The following is a 23,008-nucleotide window of genomic DNA, read 5'->3' as shown; positions in this document are numbered from 1 at the left end:
ACACCTAAAAAGATGCCCAGGCAATAACCCAGAGGCCTTAAGTATCCACATTTACTGTCAAGCTTGATAGTATATTTTTGTCTGATCTGTACTAGAGTTTTGTTTTGAATAAACTTTTCTCTGCTGCTTTGCAAACTTTGGGTGCCTTTGCACATTTTGATTTTTGTTTTTGTAATGTTGTTGGGTTTTTGTTTGTTTTTTGTTTTCTGAGGCAGGGTTTCTCTGTGTAGCCTTGGCTGTCCTAGAACTCCATCTGTAGACCAGATCGGCCTTGGACTTGCAGAGATCTGCCTGCCTCTGACTCCCAAATGCTGGATTTAAAGGCATGCATCACCACTGTCTGGCCTCTGTCTGCCTTTAGTTCATTCTTGAATAAGAGGCTAAGAACCTGGAAACACCAGTCCAGACCATCAGGGACAGAATGAATGCTGAAGTCTTGAATGCTCAAGGTGCCGTCTTGCCTTATAGTTGATCCAAGGTTGCCAGGCTGTATGAACTCCCTTTCCAAGAGACAAGGTCTCCTGACTAGCACCAGAGCCCCAGTCTTTTCCATCCCCTACATGATATTTGTTGCATGTCGAACTCCAGTTCCATGGAGGTCCATTGCTTCCATAGTCTGAGAGCAAAGGGGTTGGGAGGGGAAGACAATTATCTTTGTAAAAGGTTGTTGCTCCTGCCATAGGCAGATTAAAATCCCTTTGTCTTGAGTGAGTGTGACACCATGTTATGAGCTATGATTACATAATGAAAAGCAATAGCTGAATAACCCATTAATCAAGTGTGATAGTTACTGCAATAGCATTGAAAAGATAACTTGTCTCTGGTTTAGTGAGAAAGGAAATTGGTAACTTTCCTTTGGGAAAGTAACCATTGCTCCCAGTGGAATGCCTGGCTATTTTCTGACAGAGAGCAATGGCCTGAAGCCTTTTCTGGGAAGCCCATTGGACCAGGTGGACTGCCAGACCATAGTCTACATTGCCTGACCTTTTGTTCTCCCACAGTTCACTCTTGCAAAGTGAAGCTCTTTGAAACGGATTCCCACAGGCCCTGTCCAATTCAGAATGACTGTAATACAGCGATGGTCACCAAAAAGGAGGGAGAAGCTCAATCTGATGGGCTGGCAGAGTGAGTGAGCCAGGGAGCTTGAGAAAGCTTCATGATATTCATGACTCGGGCTCTCCATCAGTGCAATGGACCTTGGGACACATCAGGCATGCTGGTACATGCCTTTAATCCAACAACTTGGGAGTCAAAGACAGGGGGGAGCTGTGAGTTCAAGACCAGCCTGGTCTATGTATGTAGGAAGTTCCAGGCCAACTAGGACTACATAATGCGACTCTGTTAAAAAGATAAAATTAAAAAATAAAAATAATAGGAGCCTAAAACCATCAGGAAGAGGCAGTGAGAATTAAATGCTGGATGAGAAGGCTGGATGCTCTGCCCAGAGCCTGTCACTGTACCACCAATGGTGACTATGACAGCAAGATGAAGGCCACCTGGACTCTGGATTCAAATGCATGCCTCCCAAAAGCTGCCCTCTCAGTAGGTTGACTGTTTAAGCAGAAGGTTTCTTGGAAAACAGCAGAGGCAGGAGGATGGCTCATCCCTAGATGCTGTTTCTAAAAGCAGGAGGTAAAGCTCCTGCATGGAAGATGCAAAGTCCCAATCTAGCAGCGAGAAGTCAGGACTGGGGAGTGGGCACTGACAGACTTCGCTAAGACTGAGTGGGTTTTGTTTTTGTTGCTATTTCCCTGCTCACAGAATCTGGTGGGATTCAGGGAAGGACATCTATAGCTTCAGGTGCTCAGCCCTAGAGGTAAGGATGGGTCCCCTCCCCCAGCTGCAGGCTTGATGTGGAAACGGCACCCACATTTGCATGCTTTCAAAGTCCCTCCTGTGGACTGGAGAGATGGCTGAGTTACAGACCAGGCCACAGCAGACCTGCCAAGCCTGCCCACCTCCTGCTGCAGGGGAGAAGACAGAACCCACTTGTGGGCTTGACTCTGCAGCTGTGGCTCAGGTATAGTTCCGGGCAGTCCTTTGAGCTGGAGACTGGGCTTGAAGGGGAAGGGAGGCTGCAACACTCTGCTTGAGCCTGTCTCTTCCTTTTGCCCATGAGTCACTCACACACTTACAGAGCAGGGCGAGTGCATTGGAGGAAGGCATGAGGGAGGAGATGCAGGAGGTGGCCATTTCTCAGCTGTGTCCCCACCGTGGTGAAAGGAATAAGGGAGAAAAGCATCAGGCCTGTGGTGAGCTTTGCTGGCCTGTAGGGCACCTTTGTGAGCATTGGTAAATGACACCCACCCTGGGTACCTTCGCCAGGGAAGGTGCCCAGGCTCAGCACAGGCACGGTCTCAGTCTGTACGGTCTTTTCTGTCTAGAGTCTTGTTCAGTGAAGCAGCCTGCACAGCGGTGACTGGTAGTCCTGGTGACTGGTCTCAATGCTTAAGAAGGGACAGGTGAAGACCTTAGTCGAGGAGGATATATCGGCTTGGTTATGGCTACAGTTCACATTGGATAAAGGTAAAGAAAACTCCAGAAGACTACTTCTCTTTGTATTTTCTCAGCTTGCTTTCTTTATTCCCTCTACGACCCAAACCCAAGGGATAGTACCACCAAGACTTGTGTGTCTTCCCACCTCAATGGCATTGTCTAGACAAAAACTAAAGCAACCCCAAAAAGTGCACAAGCTTTTCAGATATACTGGACCACCAAATTTCCTTCAGTCCTCAAGGAGGAGGGGAGAGGAAACAGAAATGAGCAGAAAAGGCAGCTAGGAAATGCTTACAGAGTGGCAGGACAGGCTGCCTGAGGCAGGGTCCTGCCTGCTGGAATTCATCTGTCCTGGGAGGGGCCTACGGTCCCGCAGGCATCTAGACTGAAGTACAACTGACTGCAGGTGAGAGCGCCCTGTGCCTCTTCCCAGACTCCCTGGTTTGCCAAAGCTGCTTCTCTACTGGCCTGGGAGGAAAGTTCTCCACCTGGCAGACAAGCATGCAGAGCCCTAGGTCTTTCTCAGTGACCAAGGCCTTCAGTTCCCGCCGCAGACAATTCAGCTGTGCACTGGCTCCAGCCTCCTGTGTGGTGGCCCCTGCAGCTGTGCACTGGCACCTGGGGAGCAGATGCTCAGCTCACCCAGGACCTGCAGGGTGACCTCAGGGCTGGCTCCAGCTCACGTAGGAGCTCCTGCCTACTTCCTTCCATGTGCACAGCCTGCATGGGCTGCCCATGAGGTCTGAACTGACTCCTGTCCTGCTGGACCCCTTGAGTGAGACTCACAGTCCTCCTCTGTCTTCTCCAGCACAGCGGGTTGTTCTCCCTCTTCACAGACAGCAGGGTCATCAGCAGCATCTGTGACTCCATCATACCCATGTTCTCCTTCAGCTCCTGTCTCTCTTTCGAAGGATTCTTTTCTGTGATGGCTGGAAAAGGGTGCGGGCTCAGCTTCCTCTGCCATTTTCCTGTCCAGCCAAGGAGACTTCCTGGACATGCTTTTGTCATAGGTGGTGGGGAGAGGTCTAGGTGCGGTGAAGTCATGCCATGCCCGTCCAGCCAAGTGGACTGCCAGTTGCCTGTCCCATCTCTTTGCTCTCTTCCCAGGCACTGGGTGGCCTCCTTTCCCTAGGTGGCTAATCTCCTTTGGCTTGACTGGACCATTCTTCCCTCCTTGTACTCTCCTTCCTTCTGTCTTGGGTCAGCACCAGCACCAGTGGCTGCAGGCTTCCCTGCGTCCCACTCTGAGGAATCCACCATTCCCCCACCTTCCACTTAAAGGCAAGCCAGGACAATCTGTTTATTTTCCCCGGCACATTGTGATGTGTAGCTGGAGATGTTGCAGTTTTACTGTGTCCTGTTTGGCTTTTATAACCAGAAGGAGGGATGAATGTGGATGTGGGGATAAAAGTGAGTGGGAGCTTTAAGAGAAAATGTTTACCATAGCCTGTCCTTATGTCCCTCACTAAATGAGGAACCCTATTGAAAGGTCGCAGCATTAGGAAAGTTGAGGGCCATGGGTGTCGATGACCCTCTCATGGAGAAAGGCTGGAAGCTCAGTACACTAGTAATAATAGAATACATTTTAACTCGCCCTGAAAACTCACATTTTAAGACAATACTATATTTTCCAAATTTTAACCATATATAGTTTTATTAACATCTTATAAACTTTTCATGTCAGCTGTTTATGTTATATTCTTTCTGACCATTTAAATATACATTTTATTCACACATAGGCATAAATATTTTATATTACCAGAGCATACTATATTGTATATATTTCCTTAGCATTACTTTTTGAACATTTTCACATGTTTCCCCATGGTGATATGGTGGAGCTATAAGCTATATGCTTTGTTTCTGTATTTTAGAGGCCTTGTCACAAGCTATGTATACTTTTGACCAGAAGGTATAAATGTTTATAGTTCTTATAAAAATTATTTCATATTAAGAAGAAACAAAACAAAACCATGACTTTGTTTTGGTTCCAATGAGTTCTTAACATATTTCTTTTTTTTAAAAAAAAAATCTTGTTTTTGTTCTTCATGACAGGGTCTCACTATGTAGCCTTAGCTGGCTGAAACCTTCATATGCAGATCAGGCTGGCCTCAAAAACTCAAGAGAGCCATCTGCCTCTGCCTCCTGAGTGCTGGGATTAAAAGCATGTGACATCATACCTGGATCAGGCTTCTGAGATTATGCACTAAAGCACTATGCCATTTTGCCAAACCCAACTTGGTTCATAGAGGCCTCTTCGACACATGTGGTTTTAAGTCCAATTAACAGAGGAAACTGAGGACCACGAGGATTAAAACAAGAGTTAAATCTCAATTACCTAAAGGGGAATTGGGGGTCAAGGGGTAACTCTTAGATTGTGTCCTCTTCACTCCTTGTCATTTTTCTTAGATTCTACAGTTCTCTCCATCATGACTGACATTCAAGTCTTGATGACATGCTTATATTAGGCCATTTACATTCACTCTTAATACAATGATAGCAAACAAAATTCAATGATATTTAGTGGCAACTGTCACTCAGCTACTGCATCTGAGAGAGCACATGGAATGCAAGAATACTGGGGAGTTGCAAAATTCACACCTCACCTCATGACCTAGCTAAGTGATGCTTGATATGGCCAGGTATACCAGTTGGTTGTGGTTGTGTAACAAATGACTCTGAAGCTCTGCAGCTTAAAATAATTTATTCATAACCTATGGATATGGTGGATAGTTCTTCCAGTCTTAGCCGGATGTTCTTACACATAGTTGGTCACTTTTGGTATGTTAGCCTCAGGTTGACCTTGCTGAACTGGGTGGGACCCCTCTGTCTCTTTAGCCTTGACTATGACAACTAAAACTACTCTTGGTTTAGCTAAAATTGTATGCCAAGCCTATCGCTTGCCCCATAGTTTAACATCTTCTGGAGCTTTCTCACCATGCAGCAGGCTAACCCAAACTTGTTTGCAATGTGACTTGTACTAGAGTGCCTGTCTTCCCACTAGTAGTGCTTCCTTCCTGTAAGGGAGCCTAATTAACACCCCCAAATCTTCCATACCCACCCCACCCTGCCTGAACATTCTAACCCTGGAGGAGGGTTGATGTATTTCATTAGTAAATGTGGAGAAGCAGCTATGAATGTCAGGCCCACTCTTCTGTTTCTTCTCTGGGGCTAGGGTCAGCCAAAGCTTGCATGGGCTCACCACTGCTCCATGGTTACTGTGATGTCTTATACCAAGAGAGTATGGGTTGAGCTCTCACTACCCGACTCCTGCCAAGCACTCCTGGGCATGGTGGGAAATCTTCTGGTTCTGGGATTCAGGCAAAAACTCATTTAGCCCTTACCAAGTGTTAAGAAGAAAAGATCCATGTAGAAACCTGACGTGTGCCCTTTCTCTGTTGTCTGCCTCTCTCTCTCTCTCTCTCTCTCTCTCTCTCTCTCTCTCTCTCTCTCTCTCTGTGTGTGTGTGTGTGTGTGTGTGTGTGTGTGTGTGTATGCAAGTGTGTGTGGGTGCGCACCTGCAAGAGAGTTTCTATATACTAAAATTGAAGCCAGGGCCTTTCATATGCTAGATAAGTACTATATCATCAAGCTAAATATCTAGTTCTGCCTTTTAATTGTTTAAAGTCCTTTTTTAAAATCTCCTTGTTGGGAGTTTTCGGACAGAACTCAGGGCTTCACTAAAGCTTGGGAGTCTTCTACCGTTGAGGCAACCTCAGTGTCATTTCTTAATCTGTTCAGGGTATGGGTGAGGAACTAAAATGCACCTTAGTGGGAGTGTGGCTCCGAGTTCTCCATGTTGGAATCATTTGGATTTATGCACACATGCAAGTGCACAGATTGCTACATTCAGCTCAGTGAGAGCCCTGTCCACCATACCCTGTAACATGCTTCCTCCCAGAACTGGTCCTTGAGCCTGTGGGCACCTGGAAGGGGATTTATGCATATACTCAAGAGAAGGAAATAGAAGCATTCTCAACCTAAGGCTGTGGTGAGGCTCCTCCTACCATACTACAAAGCTTCCTGCTGAGATTGCCTTTTAGAAGTTTCCAGAAAACCTCTCCTTGGGGTCCACTCTACCACCTGTTTCCACATCGAAGCATCTTACTTTCTTAAACCAAGGGTGTGCATCCCAGGAGAAAATGGCCTTGACTTCAGGCTTCCTTCTAGGTGTCAGGGTTTCCTGGTTCACTCACAAGAGGCTTCCCAGGGCCATCTTGGGGTTGGCACTGTTCCTGAAGCAACAGAATATGGAGACACATTCAGGCCCTCATGCTACAGCTCCTGAGAGGAAGGGAAGCTCAGAGCTTGAGAAAGGCTCCCTGGTGGTATGAGGGCCAAGGAAGAGCAAGGCCAGGATTCTCAGTGAACAGCTAGGAAAGCGAGATGAAAAAACAAACCCAAAACCCAAACCACCATTATATGGCCTTTTCATTCTAAATGAGTTTCTCCTTTCCTGGTGCTTTTTCTTTTTCTATTTATACAATGACATTTTACTCAGCTATGAAGATTGAAACTGCATCATTTGCAGGAAAATGGATGGATAATTAAAATAAGCCTGACATGGAAAGACATCATATGCTGTTTCTTATATGCAGAGCCCAGATTTACATATGCATGTACATACAGAGCCCAGATTTACATATGCATGTACATACAGAGCCCAGATTTACATATGCATGTACATACAGAGCCCAGATTTACATATGCATGTACATACAGAGCCCAGATCTACATATGCTTCTCCATATACAATCCAGATTTACATATGTATGTACATACACAACCAGATAAAGCAGAAGTGGGGTCTGCTTGGATGGGGAAAGGACAGCAAAAGGAAGGAACATGGGAGAAGACATGGGGGGAAGGGAGCCTTGTGATGAATTTCTAATTCTGCATTTCCTTCGTGGCAATGTTCTGTGCATGTTGGTCAGTTTGACAGAGACCGCCCAGCTCTTCAAATACTTTCTATCTCCAAGTGGCAGACTGTGAGGTTCTTGGCCATCTTAAAGCTCAGCGGGCAAGTTCACCCCGTCCTCCCTCAGTGTGCTTTGATACTTTTCTTCCTTCCATGGTGCTGTAGCCAAGGTGAGTAGGAATTGAGACAAATGGAAGGAACTATTTCTCTCTGACAGTTTGACCAGCCAGAGAGGGAAGCCACATCAAGAAGAGCACCTGCTGCCACCATTAGGTGACTTCTGTGCAAATGAGTCAGTCCAAGTCAAGGCTTCCTTTCTACAGGGGAGTTTTCCATTCACACAGGTACTCACGTGTAAGATACATCACAACCTGGTACTACTGGAAGGTTACATTGTGTTGACAAATCAACTCTGGCACCACCACAAAAAACACATCTCATTGTCACTCAAAAGATGTGGACCCATTTGGTAACCAGAGTACAGAATCCAGGCAAATGAAAGCCATAGATCAAGACTCCGGAAACTTAAAACCTTGGTGCTATTTAACACATTGCCCGTCTTCTATTTTGTTTTGCTTTGAGACAGGGTCCTGTTCTGTAGCCTAGACTGGTCTTGAACTTGAAGTGATCCTCTTGCTTCAGTCTCCCAGGAGTTGAAATCAGCTTGTCTGGTTTTAAGCTTCCTGTGTTTTCACTTTATTATGCTGAGGTTTGATCCCAAGTCTTCAGTCAAACTAGGCAAACACTGTACTACTGAGCTACAGCCCCACTTCTGGTTGTTAGACATCAGTTCTCTTTCCTGTAATATATATATATATATATATATATATATATATATATATATATATATAATATTTTATCAAGTGGGATATCAAAAGAAGTGTCTTCATTGGGGAGGTAAGCCCAGACTCATTTCTACCTCAAAAAGGTAAGAGCAGACTCTTTTGGGTCTGTGAGGTTAGAGCTTCCAGGCCTTGTGGCTCAGAACCTGACAGGCCTGGCAGAGTCGGAGAATCATTTCACAGTGGAGAGCAGGAAACGGGGAGGGCCTGGTGCCAGGCTCAGGAACTGCTTTTCTAGATAAACTGTTTTGTTTTTAATTAAACTTAAGGCTAGGAGAAATGTCAGATTGCCTGCTTTAGTGGCCTTCCTGGCCCCATGGGCAGCAGGTTTTCTGAAGTCTTGGGCCTGTTTTATGGTGGGAGATTTTCTTTATGACTTGTGATATACTTGGCTGGACCAAAGGAGACCCTACCAAGTTCATCTGTCATTCCAGATGTCATCAGTCTCATAGGGGACAATGTAATAAGGGTGGTTGGACGATGAGTCACTCTGTCTAAAATGAGATGTCCACACGCAGAGAAAATACTAGGTTCCCTGGATGTTAAGTGTTTTTTACCAGATGAAGTCTCTTTGAGGGGGAAAGGCCTTCACAGGCCCAAGGCACAGACAATGGTGTCTTTCCTCCTCTCAGAGGCAGCAGCTGGAGGTAAGGGGCTCCAACTGTCCCAACACCTGGATGAAGCAGGAGGGACCTACCCTGAGGAATCCTGAGGTAAAGCACCCACCAGAAGGAGATAATGATGCTAGGGATGTGTCTCAGGTTCTAGTGTTTCAAAGAGACAGTATGACCAAGGCAACTCTTATAAAAGGCAAACATTCCACTGGGACTGGCTTACAGTTCAGAGGTTCAGTCCACTATCATCATGGCTGGGAGCATGGCAGAATCCAGGCAGAAATGATGCTGGAGAAGGAGTGAGTTCTACATCTTGATCCCCAGTCAGCAGGAAGAGATGGTGAACAATTAGGCCTGGCTTGAGCTTCTGAGACCTCAACCTGCCCTCTAATGATGCACTTCCTCCTACAAAGCCACGCCCACTCTAATAAGGCCACACTTCCTAATGGTGACACTCCGGACCCATGAGGGACATTTTTATTCAAACCACCACAGGAAAGGAAGCCTTGGTTTTTGTCTTCTGGGTGAAGTCAATCTAGAGGTCAAGGAGTTTTGCAAAGCAAAACAAGTAAGTTGTCCAAAAAAATAGATCAAAATGGGATGAAAATGGGCGGCCCCAAGCAGGATAGCCACACAGTGGGTTCAGTGTTATGGATTTTAGAGATGTTTTCTCCTGAATCTTTATGGGGTAGGTTTCATATTCATGAATAAAGTGATTCTTTTCCCCTTCCAAATCACAGATTTAGACCAGATTTCTTTCATTTTTTTTTTCTTTTTTCTTTTTTTTTTTTTTTCGGAGCTGGGGACCGAACCCAGGGCCTTGCGCTTGCTAGGCAAGCGCTCTACCACTGAGCTAAATCCCCAACCCGATTTCTTTCATTTTTAAGGCACTTCTCATGTTCTTCCAGAAAAGCCAACAAAGGAGTATTTGTGTGAAAATCATAATCTAAAGGATGAACACAGACACATACCTATATACACATATGCACACCTCTACACACACATAGACACACATCCATACACACACATATGCACACACACACACACACACACACACACACGCACACACACTGGAAAATGCTCTGCAGCTCTTGTGACTGACCTCCCTTCAGCTAGAGGCCATCTTTCCTCAGAGGGGCGTTCTGACTGCCTGCAGATGCAGCTAGCACTCTTAGGTTGAGTCTCCTTCCCTCCACATTGCTCAGAGTCCCACGACTGATCTCATGACTGCTAAGATGTTTTGTTATTTTAAAAACTGAAGCTTCAAGCCAGGTTGTGGCAGCCACAGCAGCAATGACAGAGGGACAGAGGTGAAAGGCAATGGGGCAATGGAGAAAGGGACAGAGGGGCAGAGAGGAAAAAAGGCAGACAAAAGAAAAAGAAAACAAAACCAGGAAGCTTCACCATGGACCTGGGGCTGAGGGTTTGACAAAGCTTGCCAGGTGACACAGAGGTGAACAGGTCTCAGGCAGTGTGCAGGGCTCCTGTCTCCCACCTCCACTGCTCAGGCCTATTAACAAGGAATGCATCCTTGAGGGGAAGGTGCCAAGGTCAGGTCGCTGGAGACTAACAATAGAGAGAAAACTGAAGCTGCCTGCTATAGCCCTCACTCTCCTGTCTTCTTTCTGGGGACCTGGTTTAGGCTGTTGAGGAAGATTGATCCCTTAAGATGCAGCCCTCATCTGCCTTGAGAGGACAGGCCCCAGAAGATCCCGGATGAAACGCCTTCTCTACCAGGACTGAGTCCCAGAGGGCTGGCATAAGCTGAGGGAGCACAACTGCTTTTAGCACCTCAGGGTGCAGGAGAACTCTGTCACACCCTCACAGAGAAAAGAGCACCTCTCTCCCCTGGGGATTTAGGCTCATTTTCAGAGCTGGTCTCTTTAGTAGGAGCCCTGGGACTGGGTTACCATGGTTATACTGGTTTTAACAGTGAGGGTAAGTGGCTTCCCTTAGGCCTGGAAGCTTTTAGCTACTGATTTCAAATTTTAATTTCTCCTCCATGGAGACTGACCTGCAGAGGGGCAAAAGACATGGATGGGTGTGTCCTGGGAGGAAGGTGCATTTAATTTGAAATTAGACTTTATCTACAGGTCAAGGCAGAAGAGGGAGGTGGTGAAGGGAAAGGGCTCAGAGGGGCTGCACAGGAGGACATTTACCTACACTCTCAGCACTCGGGGGATGGAGGCAGGGGGATCCCAAGTTTGAGGCCTGCTGAGTCTATGTTAAAAAGGGGGAGATTAGGTTGGAGTGATACAGCTTAGTCTGAATCTTGGCTTTATATCACGTATGATTCGTGTGACCTCAAGTAGAGAGTCTCCTCACAGAAATGGAGACCTTCACTCACAGCGAGGTCCAGAGGGTACGGAGCTGGAATGGCACCACAGAGAACTTCAGGCAGCCTAGGCTTACTACATTCTCTCCCACTTTCAGCCAGGAGGCCAGAGCCGAGAGTTCCCTTTGCACACAATATCTCTGCTCCAAAGTTACAGAGATGAGCGGTGGAAGGGAGGCCTGCATCACTCAAACAGGTTCCTGCCTGCTTTGACTATTTCAGTTGTCCTGCCCCCTCTGACCCAGACCAGAGTGAATGGCTCCTACCTTCTGTATCCTGTCCAAAGGCCAGAGCCTCGCCCAAGTTTTCCTGGGCTGCCATTATGGTGAGGTCTGTGTCAGAGAGCTCCGACCTCTGTGGACTATGCTGCCCCACCGCTTCTCCAGCACGTGGTCCTCTGGCGTGTGCCGTGCTGTCCCTCCATGCAGACTGGTTTCTTCTCCTGGTTTCCCACAATGGTTTCATGTGTACAGGCTTGTTTACATTTTAAACAGAGCTCGCCACAAGTTAGAAGATGGGGGTTTACCAGGGAGAAAAGGCAAAATTAAAAATCCAGAAAGATTTATCTTTATTTTCTGAGATACCCACAGAGGTTCTGCCATTGTGTCGTTGCAGAGTGAAATAACAGTACCCCAGGCCCAGCACGCACTCCCAACAGACACCATGACTCTGTGTCTGGTTCAACCCAGGAGTGAACTGGCCCGACTATGTGGCAGGTGTATCCCATAGCCAGTCAAACATGGTCTCTCCACTCTGCTTTGTTATCCGGTGGCCATGATGTCATGGTCAAAGCACAAACACAAGGAGCCAGCCCATCAGAGAAAGGAGGCAGAGGAGATCCAGCTTTCCTCCTCTGGAGGCAGATGGCTTCCATTGCTACTCTGTTCCTGCACTCACACTGGCTGAAATGGAACCTGGCGAGTGGAGTCTTTAACAGGACAGCTATGTGTCCAGGTTGGATGCTGTTCCTAGGTAAGAAGCAGGGGTGAGACTTGGGGGTGGTCAATGGAGGTCTCTGCTATTACACCCTGTCTTTGTTAGGATTTTACTGCTGCGAACAGACGCCATGGCCAAGGCAACTGTTATAAAGGACAACATTTCATTGGGGCTGGCTTACATGTTAGAGGTTCAGTTCATTATCATCACGGCGGGAACATGGCGGCATCCAAACAGGTGAGGTGCGGGAGATGCTGAGAGTTCTACATCCTTATCTGAAGGCTGCTGTGAGAAGACTGGCTTCCAGGCAGCTAGGATGAAGGCCTTAAAGCTCACACCCACAATGTCACACCTACTCCAGCAGGGCCACACCTTCTAAAAGTGCCAATACTTGGACCGAGCATAAATAAACCATGACACAGCCAGAGGCCAGCTTTTGCTTGATCTTTCTAGTTTCCCTTTATCCCCACTCTATCGCCCCCCCATCATTATTTCTAGCAGAATAGTTCAGCTACTTTTCACAGTCCCCCATTCACCCATACACTGGAGTATCACTTTCCAACTCCGAGGACGTATAAAACTATTGTCCTAACAAAGAAACTTCGTCCTTGAATGGGAAGTCTAGTGTCAGCAGTTGAGACTTTTTTCTTGTTTTTTTTTTTTTTTTTTTTTTTTTTTTTTGTCTTGCTCTGTGATAAAAACAAGGCACACAGTCATGTTTAAGATACTTTCCCACCAAAACACTGAGTGGGGATTCAAAGAAATCCATTGATCTGTAACGTAAACACCCCAACTCACAAGCAATCCAGCAAATGTTCAAGCGGCCCAGGCTGCTCTCTGCTGAAAATGAACGGATTTCACACTACAGCAGAGTGTAAAATCTGGATTTCCAAGAAAAGTCTTCTAACAGGGCAGCTGTTACTCTCAGGACTGGAATAGCAGAAAGATCTCCGTGGGAGAGTTCTCCGTGCTCACCAGAGGCCACCTGCTTTCAGCTCAGAACTGCACAAGCATTTAGAGTTTCTGCCAAGACACATGGGTGCCTGCCTGTTTACATGTTATTGTCCAAACAAGTTATGTGGACCAGCCCGATAATCAGCAGCAGGAATCAATACCCTCCTCTTGGAGGTGGGGATGCCAGCAAGTCATGGGCAGGATGTACGTGTACCATCTTATCATCGGGAGAAAGCAAAGGTTTCAGAGGCCAATAACAGAGGCTGAATGGAGGGCACACAGATCTCTGAATGCCGGGTTGTGCAACTGGGACTTTATTGGAAAGACATGGGGAGCTGTTGGAGCAGAATGGGGAGGTCATCAGAGCTGAGCTTCGGGGACTCCCATTGCATCATCTGCCTGCTCCACTACCTGATCCCTCTCACAGTGGAGGAAGTAAAGTGAAGTGGAACAGGGAAGCCATTAGCACCCACCCTTTCCTTATTCCCCCTCCTACTCTTTCCCCAGCTAAGTGGGCAATGGAACAAACCACCACAGTAGTGTTTTCTAGAGAAGCAGAGCCAACAGGACAGACGTATGTCCATATGTAGCTACCTACTCACCTACCTCAAATACCTATAGAGGTATTTATTTACAGACTTAGCACATGACTGGGGAAGTCAGTAGTTGCAGGTAGACCAGTACTCTGGAGATCCCAGGAAGGACTTCTGTTGAGGTGTGAGGCAGAGGTCTCTGTAGGCAGAATTCCCTCTTCCTCAGGGGAATTGGTCTTTTTCTCTAAGGCCTTCAGCAGATGGAGTGAGGTCCAACCCACTCTGTGCAGGACCTTTGCTGTACTCAAAGCCCACTGATGTCAAAGCTAGTTGCATTCATTTATAAAAAATGCGTTTCACAACTCAGCAGGAAACATGTGAGTTTGAGACACGAGGAGTGCCTACGTACACTTGTCATCTATGATCCTTGTTTTTTGCCTCTGGGAAGGCCTCCCTTCCTATCCTTGGGAGTCACTCATGCCTTACTGTAGCCCGAACCTATGTCCCCCAAACCCATATATCACATCTCTAATCCCCAGAGGTCTGCTAGGAGCCAGACCTCTGAGAGGCAATTAGTTCATGAGGGTGGAGCCCTATGATAGTCTTTAGTGACCTTAGGAGAAGAGGAAGGAACACTAGAATTCTCTCCCCACCATCCACACCTCCACACCCATCATGGGAATACAGGATGGGGGACACTGGCTACTAGATGACTTGATCACAGACCTCCAGCTTCCAGAATGCTAAGGAATGTTTGCCCATTGTTACCTGATTCCTGGCAATTTGTTATAGGAGCAGGAGAGACGTTATTTTCAAGAACCCCCATTTCCTATGATCTAACATCCTGTGTGCTCTTCATAGTGTACTGTCAGGAATCAGATACTACATGTTTAGACGTGGACTTTTTCATTAGATAGTCACAGGAGACAGGGGTGCTTTCTTTAGTCCCTCCATAGCTGGTGCAGTTAGAGCTAAAGGCTCTCATTACTCTATTTCTTTGTCTATGTCTCTGTCTCTGTTTCTCTCACTCTTCCTCCCCTTCCCCTTCTGTGTGTGTGTGTTTGCGTGCACCCTTGTGAATGGAACCAGTCTTTAGAAAAAGAATGCATCCTCCCAAGTCTACCTTGAGCACCGGCAGGAAGCCCGCCATGACTACTTTGTCCTCACTCCAGCTCTGCAGCTCACGGGCCTCCAGGTACCTCTCGTGTCATGTAGCTGAGAACGCTAGTCCAGCTCCTACCTTAACCTCCTCAGAATTTAAATGACTACCACATTTAAAGCATTTAAAAAGTTATTCAAAATCTTGTCTGTGCAGTAACCGCTTAATCTGTTAAGTGGTACAGGGCCTCATCTTTTGTTTTTTAAAAGCACGCTCTTTTTAATTTACTTACTTTTTTTTTAAATGTGCATTGGTGTTTTGCATGTATGTCTGTGTGAGAGTGTCAAATCTTGGACTTACAAACAGCTGTGAGCTGCCGCGTGGGTGCTGGGAAGTGAAGCTCTGCTCTCTGACAGAGTAGCCAAGTGCCCTTCATTGCTGAGCCATCTCTCCTACCCAGAGCCTATGTTCTTTAGTGATAGAAATACAAGCTCTTTATAGGGCTATTTAAAAATACACAATGGGGGGTTGGGGATTTAGCTCAGTGGTAGAGCGCTTGCTTAGGAAGCGCAAGGCCCTGGGTTCGGTCCCCAGCTCCAAAAAAAAGAACCAAAAAAAAAAAAAATACACAATGTGAGTGAGAAAAAGAACAAAATTCCATGACCTCACGACCCAGAGACACCGCAGTAACTCTTTGACAACATCTGCTGGTCTTTTTTCTGCTTGTTCATGCGTGTGTATGAATTGTTCACTAGCATTCACGGAGTGTGATCTGTCCAGCTGCCCTGCATCCTAATCTCATCTCCACTCCCATAGTCCTTTGAGGGAAGTATTGTTAGCCTCACCATTTTGGAGATGAGAAAATTGAGACACATTTTAAAAATAATCATTCAACACAGAGAGTGGGATAGCAGAGCCCTGTGCGTGCATGCGTGTGTGTGTGTGTGTGTGTGTGTGTGTGTGTGTGTGTGTATTCACTGACATTTATACCACTTCTCTCTGAAGCTGCAAAGCATGGCCACTTTGCATCTTCAAATGTGAGGATGATTTCAGCCCCTACAGGCAGCACTGTGCAGTCAGCAGAGTTTGCAGATCTAGGTTTGTGCTTTGTTAGTTTATAGCCTGTGTGCAGGAATAGGCCGGGGTCAAGGCTCTGCCCCTCTCTTAGCTCAGTCCTGCCTCCCAGACACCTTTGAGGGGAAATAATGAAGCGTCTGAATTGCTGATGGCTTAGAGATCTAAATTACAGTTCACAGTCTTCAGGAAAATATGAAGAGACTCCTATTTCTAGTTCTGTTATGGGGTTATTTTTAAATAAATTAATAAAAATGATTATTGTGGATCCTAAACATATTTGATAAGCTTTGGCAAAAATTATGCATCTTAAAAATAAGGGCCAGACTACTAGTTCATAAGAATCAAAGGTCAGCCAGAGAGGGTGGCACAGAACTTTAATTCCAGCTGTTGGGAGGCAGAGGCAGACAGGTCTCTGTGAGTTTGAAGCCAGCCTGGTCTACAGAGGGAGGTCCAGGTAGCCAGGGCTGCACAGCAAATCCCTATCTCAGAAACGATGAAACAAATGATTAGTAGCATGAAGCTCATAGTGACTGACAATGACCCATAAGCAGAGTGGTTGTGAAATGTGCCCTCGTGTTCTGTTCTATAGCGGATTTAATGCCACAGTGATGTAGTGAACAGCTCCTCACTGGAGGCCAAAACACAACCACCATTTTTTTGTTGACTGAGCTCAGGAAGCACTGATCTTGAGGTGTCTCTCATGATGTTAGTGACTGAAGCTGGGGTCATTCACAAAGTGTGTGTTCACTAAGACTTTGGGCTTCTTCTGTCTTTGCTAGTGAGAACTGAGAAGCAAGTATCCTACCTTTGTAATGTGGCTTGGGAAACCACATGGTTTTGTAAGTCTATTTCACAATGGAGGGTAAGGAAATTAGGCTCGGCCTCTTTTTTCTTCTGGACATATATCTCCTATGATCACAGTCCCCATCAGCCCCTTTCCTTCCTATAAACCTCTTCTTCACAGTCGTCCCCTTACTTCTCTGTGTCTTCTTTAGTCTTTGGCAGCCACTGCACTGATTAGGGTTGTCAGCATCAGCATGTGCAGCTGGGTATTGTGCAAGGACAACCTGCCATTGGCTACACCACCTGATCTCCCAGCAGCCTTAACTGCTATCGCTCTTTAGGGAGGGGTATGGCTTTGTGAGCCCACGATGGAATACTGAAGGGTCCGGTCTTGTGCAGGCTACCACACACGAGACCAGCAGCCCCATCCTGTCTGAGAGGTAGTATTTCCCAACTCCTTCCCTTCCCTGTCTCTTACGTTCATCCTCTCTTCCATAATGTTCCCAGAGCTTTGTGGAGAAGGGTGTCCCATTTAGGCTCACCACTCCACAGTCATTTTTGTCTCCACAATTTGACTGGAGTTCAGATTTCACACACACACACACACACACACACACACACACACACACACACACACACACACTAAAATTTATATACAGTTTTCAGGTGACTCTAAAGCCAAACATCCACTAGTGGCCAGAGGCTTGGTTTGAACTCTTTGACTCCAATGGTTGCAACGTGGTGATGAGTTTGTTCACGGGGGCTTGGTTATTTCTTTGGGACCATCTTTGTAAATCACCTTTTGCTTCCCATCTCATATATGCCAGGCAAGCACTCTACCAGCTAACTCTTTCTCTATTGCCTGCCCATTAACTATTTTCCCTTTCTTGCTAAGTTGTCTGTCCAAGCCAGGGCAGACCTTGTGAACTTCCTGTTTCAGATTCCCAAATAGTAGGATTACAGGGTGGGAGCAGCCATTAAGGTGTGTAGCACTCAATAAATGCTAATTGTATCTCCTCTCCCCTTAAAGGTGATGGTGATGGTGATTTACTCAAAAGAATAATATGTCAGAAACTTAGACATCCAAGGAGGTATGGGATGAGAAATCTTCTAGCTGTCTGCCTTTAGCCACTTGAAGCTGCTACCCACAAAGAGGAGACAGAAGTAGGTGATACTCTGTGCAGATGTATGGAGGTCCCGAAACACTTCAATTTTGTCCTTTCCCTCCTTCCAGAACCTTAGGCTGATTCTCACCAAACCCAGTACAAACGATACTTCGTGGGAATTGAGCGAGGAGCCCTGAGGCGGGAGAGTCAGTGACAGCCGGCTTCCATTCTCTTCCTGGGCTCAAAATACTGTGCAGAGAGGGTCTGGTGAAGTGGCCCACACTGGGTAACAACTTGTACAAAGATGACTACCAGAACCCATGTAAAGGCAGAAAGAGACGTACTATGACCTACATACACATGCCACGGCATGTACCTGCCTTGCCATCTCACTCATGGGTGAACACACATACACACACACACACACACACACACACACACACACTCACACATACACACTCACACACACATACACACTCACACATACTCACACACTCACACACACTCACACACACACTCACACACATATACACACTCACACATACTCACACACTCACACACACTCACACACACACACTCACACACACACACACACACACACTCACACACTCACATGCCAGCCTTTGACTGATCCCACCTTCTGAGTTATTTACTCCCTGGACAGTGGAGCTAGGACTTACACCAGATACACCACAGTGTGTTTCTCTTGCTGCTAAGCTATGTGGCCCATCAACGGCGGCAGGATTTTCAGAGGCAGCCCAAGGCAGGACCTGACAGGAGGGAGGACACATGCTGGTCCATCCAGGTCACTTATCCCAGATCATAACTAGCCTCCAAACCAAGAGTGTCTGTCAGGTTTTGAGGAAGGCCCCACTGTGCTGATGTGTGTGGTTGAGCCCCCCTCCCAGAAGGGCTGGTTTGTGAATGTGCCGAACCCTGCTCTCCTAACCACAGAGCTGTGTTTTCTTTCTTCACCGGATACACCTGCCCGAAGGCAGGGTTCACTGGGGCTGCAGGCTCTGCTTGGTTTTACTTGTAACGAGATTGTACCCTCAAGATAAACCAGCTCAGGCTGTGGTGCACTGAAGCCTTCGAGGCTGAAAAGCACGAAGCCGATTTCCTTTGATTCTTTCTCTTGGGGGTGCAGGATGGTCTAATACATCCCCCCATTTGAAAGATAATTTGTCACTCTCATATAAGTCCCTGTTTACTATTGAGTACCATCCACGGGGGGCGTAGACATATGGCGCAGTGCTAAGCACCCCTGTTTTCAAAGCGTACAGATAAACATTGACTCTGATCTGTCTATGTGTATCAATGGGGGAATACAATTTAGGCTTCAGGCTCTCCTGTTAGATACAATGGTCTGTCTAAATGTTAGGATTCTGGCTTGGACATGATGGTTCATACCTATAATCCCAACACTCAGGAGGCAGAAGCAGTAAGATCAGGAATTGAAGGCTAGCCTTGGCCATGTAGTATGTTTGAGGCCAGCCTAGGCTACAAAAGACCAGGTCTTAAAACTAAACAAAACTAAATGACAAAGGTTATAATGCTTTGTAAATAAGGTTTGATTCTATTATTTTTATTACAAGTACTGTTAAGATTGTCTTCAGTCCATGGTGAGAGATAGAGATCCACTATTTATTTTAAGACTATCACGTTTCCTTTTAAGATAAACATTCCAAATTTTAAAATTCAGTTCATTTGTTTCCTTTTTCTCTCTCTGGTCCAATACATGAGGTAAGCAGGAGGCCTGTTACTGCCTCCCAGCTTTGCCACGAGGCTGAAGAATGACAGAAAGACAAGGATGTCGGCCAAGAAAGACAGAGACTCAGTAATCAAGACTCGAGCAGGACCCAAAGGAAACGGTCCAAAGGCAAAATCCAAGACGGGCCCGACAGCCTGACAAATTCTGTAAGATGTTCTGCAAACATCTTACCCCAGCTGTGGTCTGCGGGAGGCTGACGATGCAGTTCCCTGGCCAAGGCAGCCATTCAGCGATTTGGTAAAGGCCCACAACACCAGTTTCAAGTGCCAAGCTTGGTGATTTATTCCAGGAAGACTAAGAGTGAAGTTGTCCCGGCTGCTGGAGAAGGGGCATGAACAGGTCCGACCTGTGCTCACTACAACTGTGCTGTGTTGAGTTTAAAACTACAAAAACCAAAAACGAAACAATCAGTGCAGGTTGGGTGTCGTGACTCCTGTCCACACTCCCTGTACTGGAAAAATGGAGGCAGTAGGATCACTGTGAGTTCGAAGCCAACCTGGGATATAAAGGGAGCCCTGCTCAAGAAAACGAAGAAATGGTAACAACACCGAATCCAGCAACAGTCAGTGGAAAGGGAGTGCATGATTGTCCTAGGGCTGCCACAGATAAAGTCAGGAAGACCGGGGTGGCAACACTTGAACACTGTGGAACTGGGAAGCAAGTACGTGAATAGTTGATGACGAGCCTCTGAGCATTGGAGCTGAGAGCCTTAGGGTTTGAATCATTCCACACCATCCCTTGGAGGATGACTCTGGATGAAATTGTTCACACACACGAACTCTAGGGAACTATGTTTTGTTACCTTAAGAGCTGAAAGGCTATGCTATGTGGTCCTTGAACATAGTAGGTGATCAGTAAAACACACCATTTCTAACTATCGAAGGAGGTTGATTCATACTTGCACATGCAAAAGGTTTTTAGCTCCTACTCATCCCGCTACCACTTCTATCATGTTGGCAGAGGGCTGAGGAGAAGTAGGTGCCACGATGGTATTAGATGTGCTGAGAAGAGGAGGAAGGACAGAAGAGGAAGAGGCAGGAGGACGTGGTTTAAACACTTCTGACTTCTGACTGCAGCAGATCAGGAAGGCAACTGCGGGAAGTCTCAGGCCTACAGGAAATGTTCAGCCTGGCCTGGGAGAGAAGGTGTCCTCTGTTTAGTCTCTCCTTGGCCAGGAAACCTGAAGGCGGCAGTGGATCTAGAAGAGCAATATCAGGTGGCAGTGACACCCCCAACTGCAGGAGACAAAGGGACACCTTTCCATGGCTGGCACAGTACCTTCTCTGTCTGTTTTCTCCAATTCATGGATCATTAGCGAACTACTCCGTCATTTTGACCCAGACTGAAATTTGTATTGCTTCACGCCTGACGGTGAAGTTTAGTGCCTGAAGGATGGAATCGTGTTTAACTCACAGTTTTCTTTTGGTCCAGTGCCCAACTCACAAGGCAAGCAAATGACTTGCACGGAAGGCTGGTCTTGCTCACAGCTCTTTACCAATTCTGTTTGCTTCGTAGCTCATTTTGTAGTTCAGAAACTTGTGTTTCAGGCAGAGATTTAAGCACGGGTGGCACGTCCATGCAAATCAAATCTAATACAGAGCCCCAAATGGGAACACTTGGGTTCTATCCAGCCCACAAATATTAGATTTTATGGTTCTCTAAAAGAAATATTTTTAAACCAATGTTTCAAAATTAGGAGATCTCATTTGCTATGAGGCTGGTTCTCGATTTATTTTGAACACCAGCAGATGTGGGTGCAAAGACTCCACTTTTGCATCATAGTATTACCTACCTAGACTGAAAGAGGTACCATTTAAAATGGAGTCTCTAGGGACCAGCAAGGTGGCTCAGTGGGTAAAGGAACATACAGCCGAATGTAATGTCCTGAGTTTGAGTCCCATGTTCCACATGGTGGAAGGAAAGAGTCACCTCTCTTTTTTTTTTTCTTTTTCTTTTTTTTCGGAGCTGGGGATCAAACCCAGGACCTTGCGCTTTCTAGGCAAGCGCTCTACCACTGAGCTAAATCCCCAACCCAAGAGTCACCTCTCTTAAGTTGTCCCCTGACTTACACACGTGCCATGGCATCCAATGCCCCGACACACATACACACACACACACACACACACACTCACACACACACACTCACGCTCACACACACATACTCACACACACACTCACACACACAGACACACACACATACTGAACACACACTCACACTCACACACACACACACACACAATAAGTACATGGGTAGATAGATAGATACATAAACACATGTAATATTAAACAGTGCTCTCCCATGCTTTATGGGTCACCACTGTGAAGGGCGTGCTTCTTTCTTTATACTTTGCAGGATTCACTGACTTACTTTCTCATCTGGTCTTTTGGGCAGAGAATGTTACCTGTTCCCCAGTAGTACATTCTTTCCTTCTATTAATACAACAGTAGTTTTAGACTTAGGACTTCCCAGATAGGACTACCTTTTCCAGACTCCCTTGCAGCTAGGTGTGGACATATGATTATTTTTTGGTTAGTGGAAATTATGTGTGCAACTTTTAGACAATGTTTTTAAAGAAAGGTATGATGCCACCTCTTGCTCCTTTTCTTCTTCTTGCCAGATTGGATATAGAAACAATAGTGAAAGCTAGAGCAGTCATTTGTCATTGCAATAAAAGCCATACATTGAGGCTTGCAGAGCCAAAAGACAGGATCTCCTCCACCCTGGATCATCACCTCCATCACCAGATCTCTAAAAAGTTTGCTTAGATTCTCACATCAGAAAATGAGCTCTGAAGAAAAAAAAAAAAAAAGAAAAGAAAAAGGAAAAAAAAAAAAAGAAAATGAGCTCTGGGGCTACAGTGGTGTTTCAATTGGTGAAGGGTTTGCCTAATATGTATCAAGCCTTGGGTTTGATCCTCAGTAAACTAAGCACAATGGCACATACTGAAGTTCCAGAATGGAGGAGGTAAAGACAGGAATTCATCCTCAGGTACACAGTGGGTTGGAGAAGGGAGAGGAAAGAGAGTATGTGTGTATGCCACATGTGTGCTTGGTACCTACATAGGCCAGAAGAGAGCATCAGATCACCCAGAGCTGAAGTTGTGAGCTGACTGGTAGGAGTCCTCTAGAAGAATACATGCGGTCTAACTTCTTGAGTTCTTTGTATATTTTGGATATAAGGCCTCTATCTGTTGTAGGATTGGTAAAGATCTTTTCCCAATCTGTTGGTTGCCGTTTTGTCCTAACCACAGTGTCCTTTGCCTTTCAGAAGCTTTGCAGTTTTATGAGATCCCATTTGTCGATTCTTGATCTTAGAGCATAAGCCATTGGTGTTTTGTTCAGGAAATTTTTTCCAGTGCCCATGTGTTCGAGATGCTGCCCTAGTTTTTCTTCTATTAGTTTGAGTGTATCTGGTTTGATGTGGAGGTCCTTGATCCACTTGGACTTAAGCTTTGTACAGGGTGATAAGCATGGATCGATCTGCATTCTTCTACATGTTGACCTCCAGTTGAACCAGCACCATTTGTTGAAAATGCTATCTTTT

General features: G+C 46.1%; 1 long non-coding RNA gene and 1 pseudogene across 1 annotated transcript; one reads left to right on the top strand and one right to left on the bottom strand.

Moving 5' to 3' along the window:
- The first annotated feature begins 1,844 nt into the window (after positions 1-1,844).
- On the top strand, positions 1,845-22,256 carry LOC148001330 (uncharacterized). The gene is made up of 7 exons (XR_015637431.1): positions 1,845-2,020; positions 2,385-2,526; positions 11,821-12,177; positions 12,247-12,378; positions 17,618-17,678; positions 17,822-20,585; positions 20,640-22,256. It is a non-coding gene; the product is annotated as an uncharacterized LOC148001330 (long non-coding RNA).
- Haus8-ps3 (HAUS augmin-like complex, subunit 8, pseudogene 3) lies at positions 3,283-3,648 on the bottom strand (annotated as a pseudogene).
- Positions 22,257-23,008: the final 752 nt, after the last annotated feature.

The sequence above is a fragment of the Rattus norvegicus genome, chromosome 14, assembly GCF_021556685.1.
Source record: "Rattus norvegicus strain SHRSP/BbbUtx chromosome 14, alternate assembly SHRSP_T2T, whole genome shotgun sequence".
Classification (NCBI taxonomy): Eukaryota; Metazoa; Chordata; class Mammalia; order Rodentia; family Muridae; genus Rattus; species Rattus norvegicus.
Note: the sequence above shows the minus strand (reverse complement) of the source record. Positions and strands in the feature narration are given on the sequence as shown.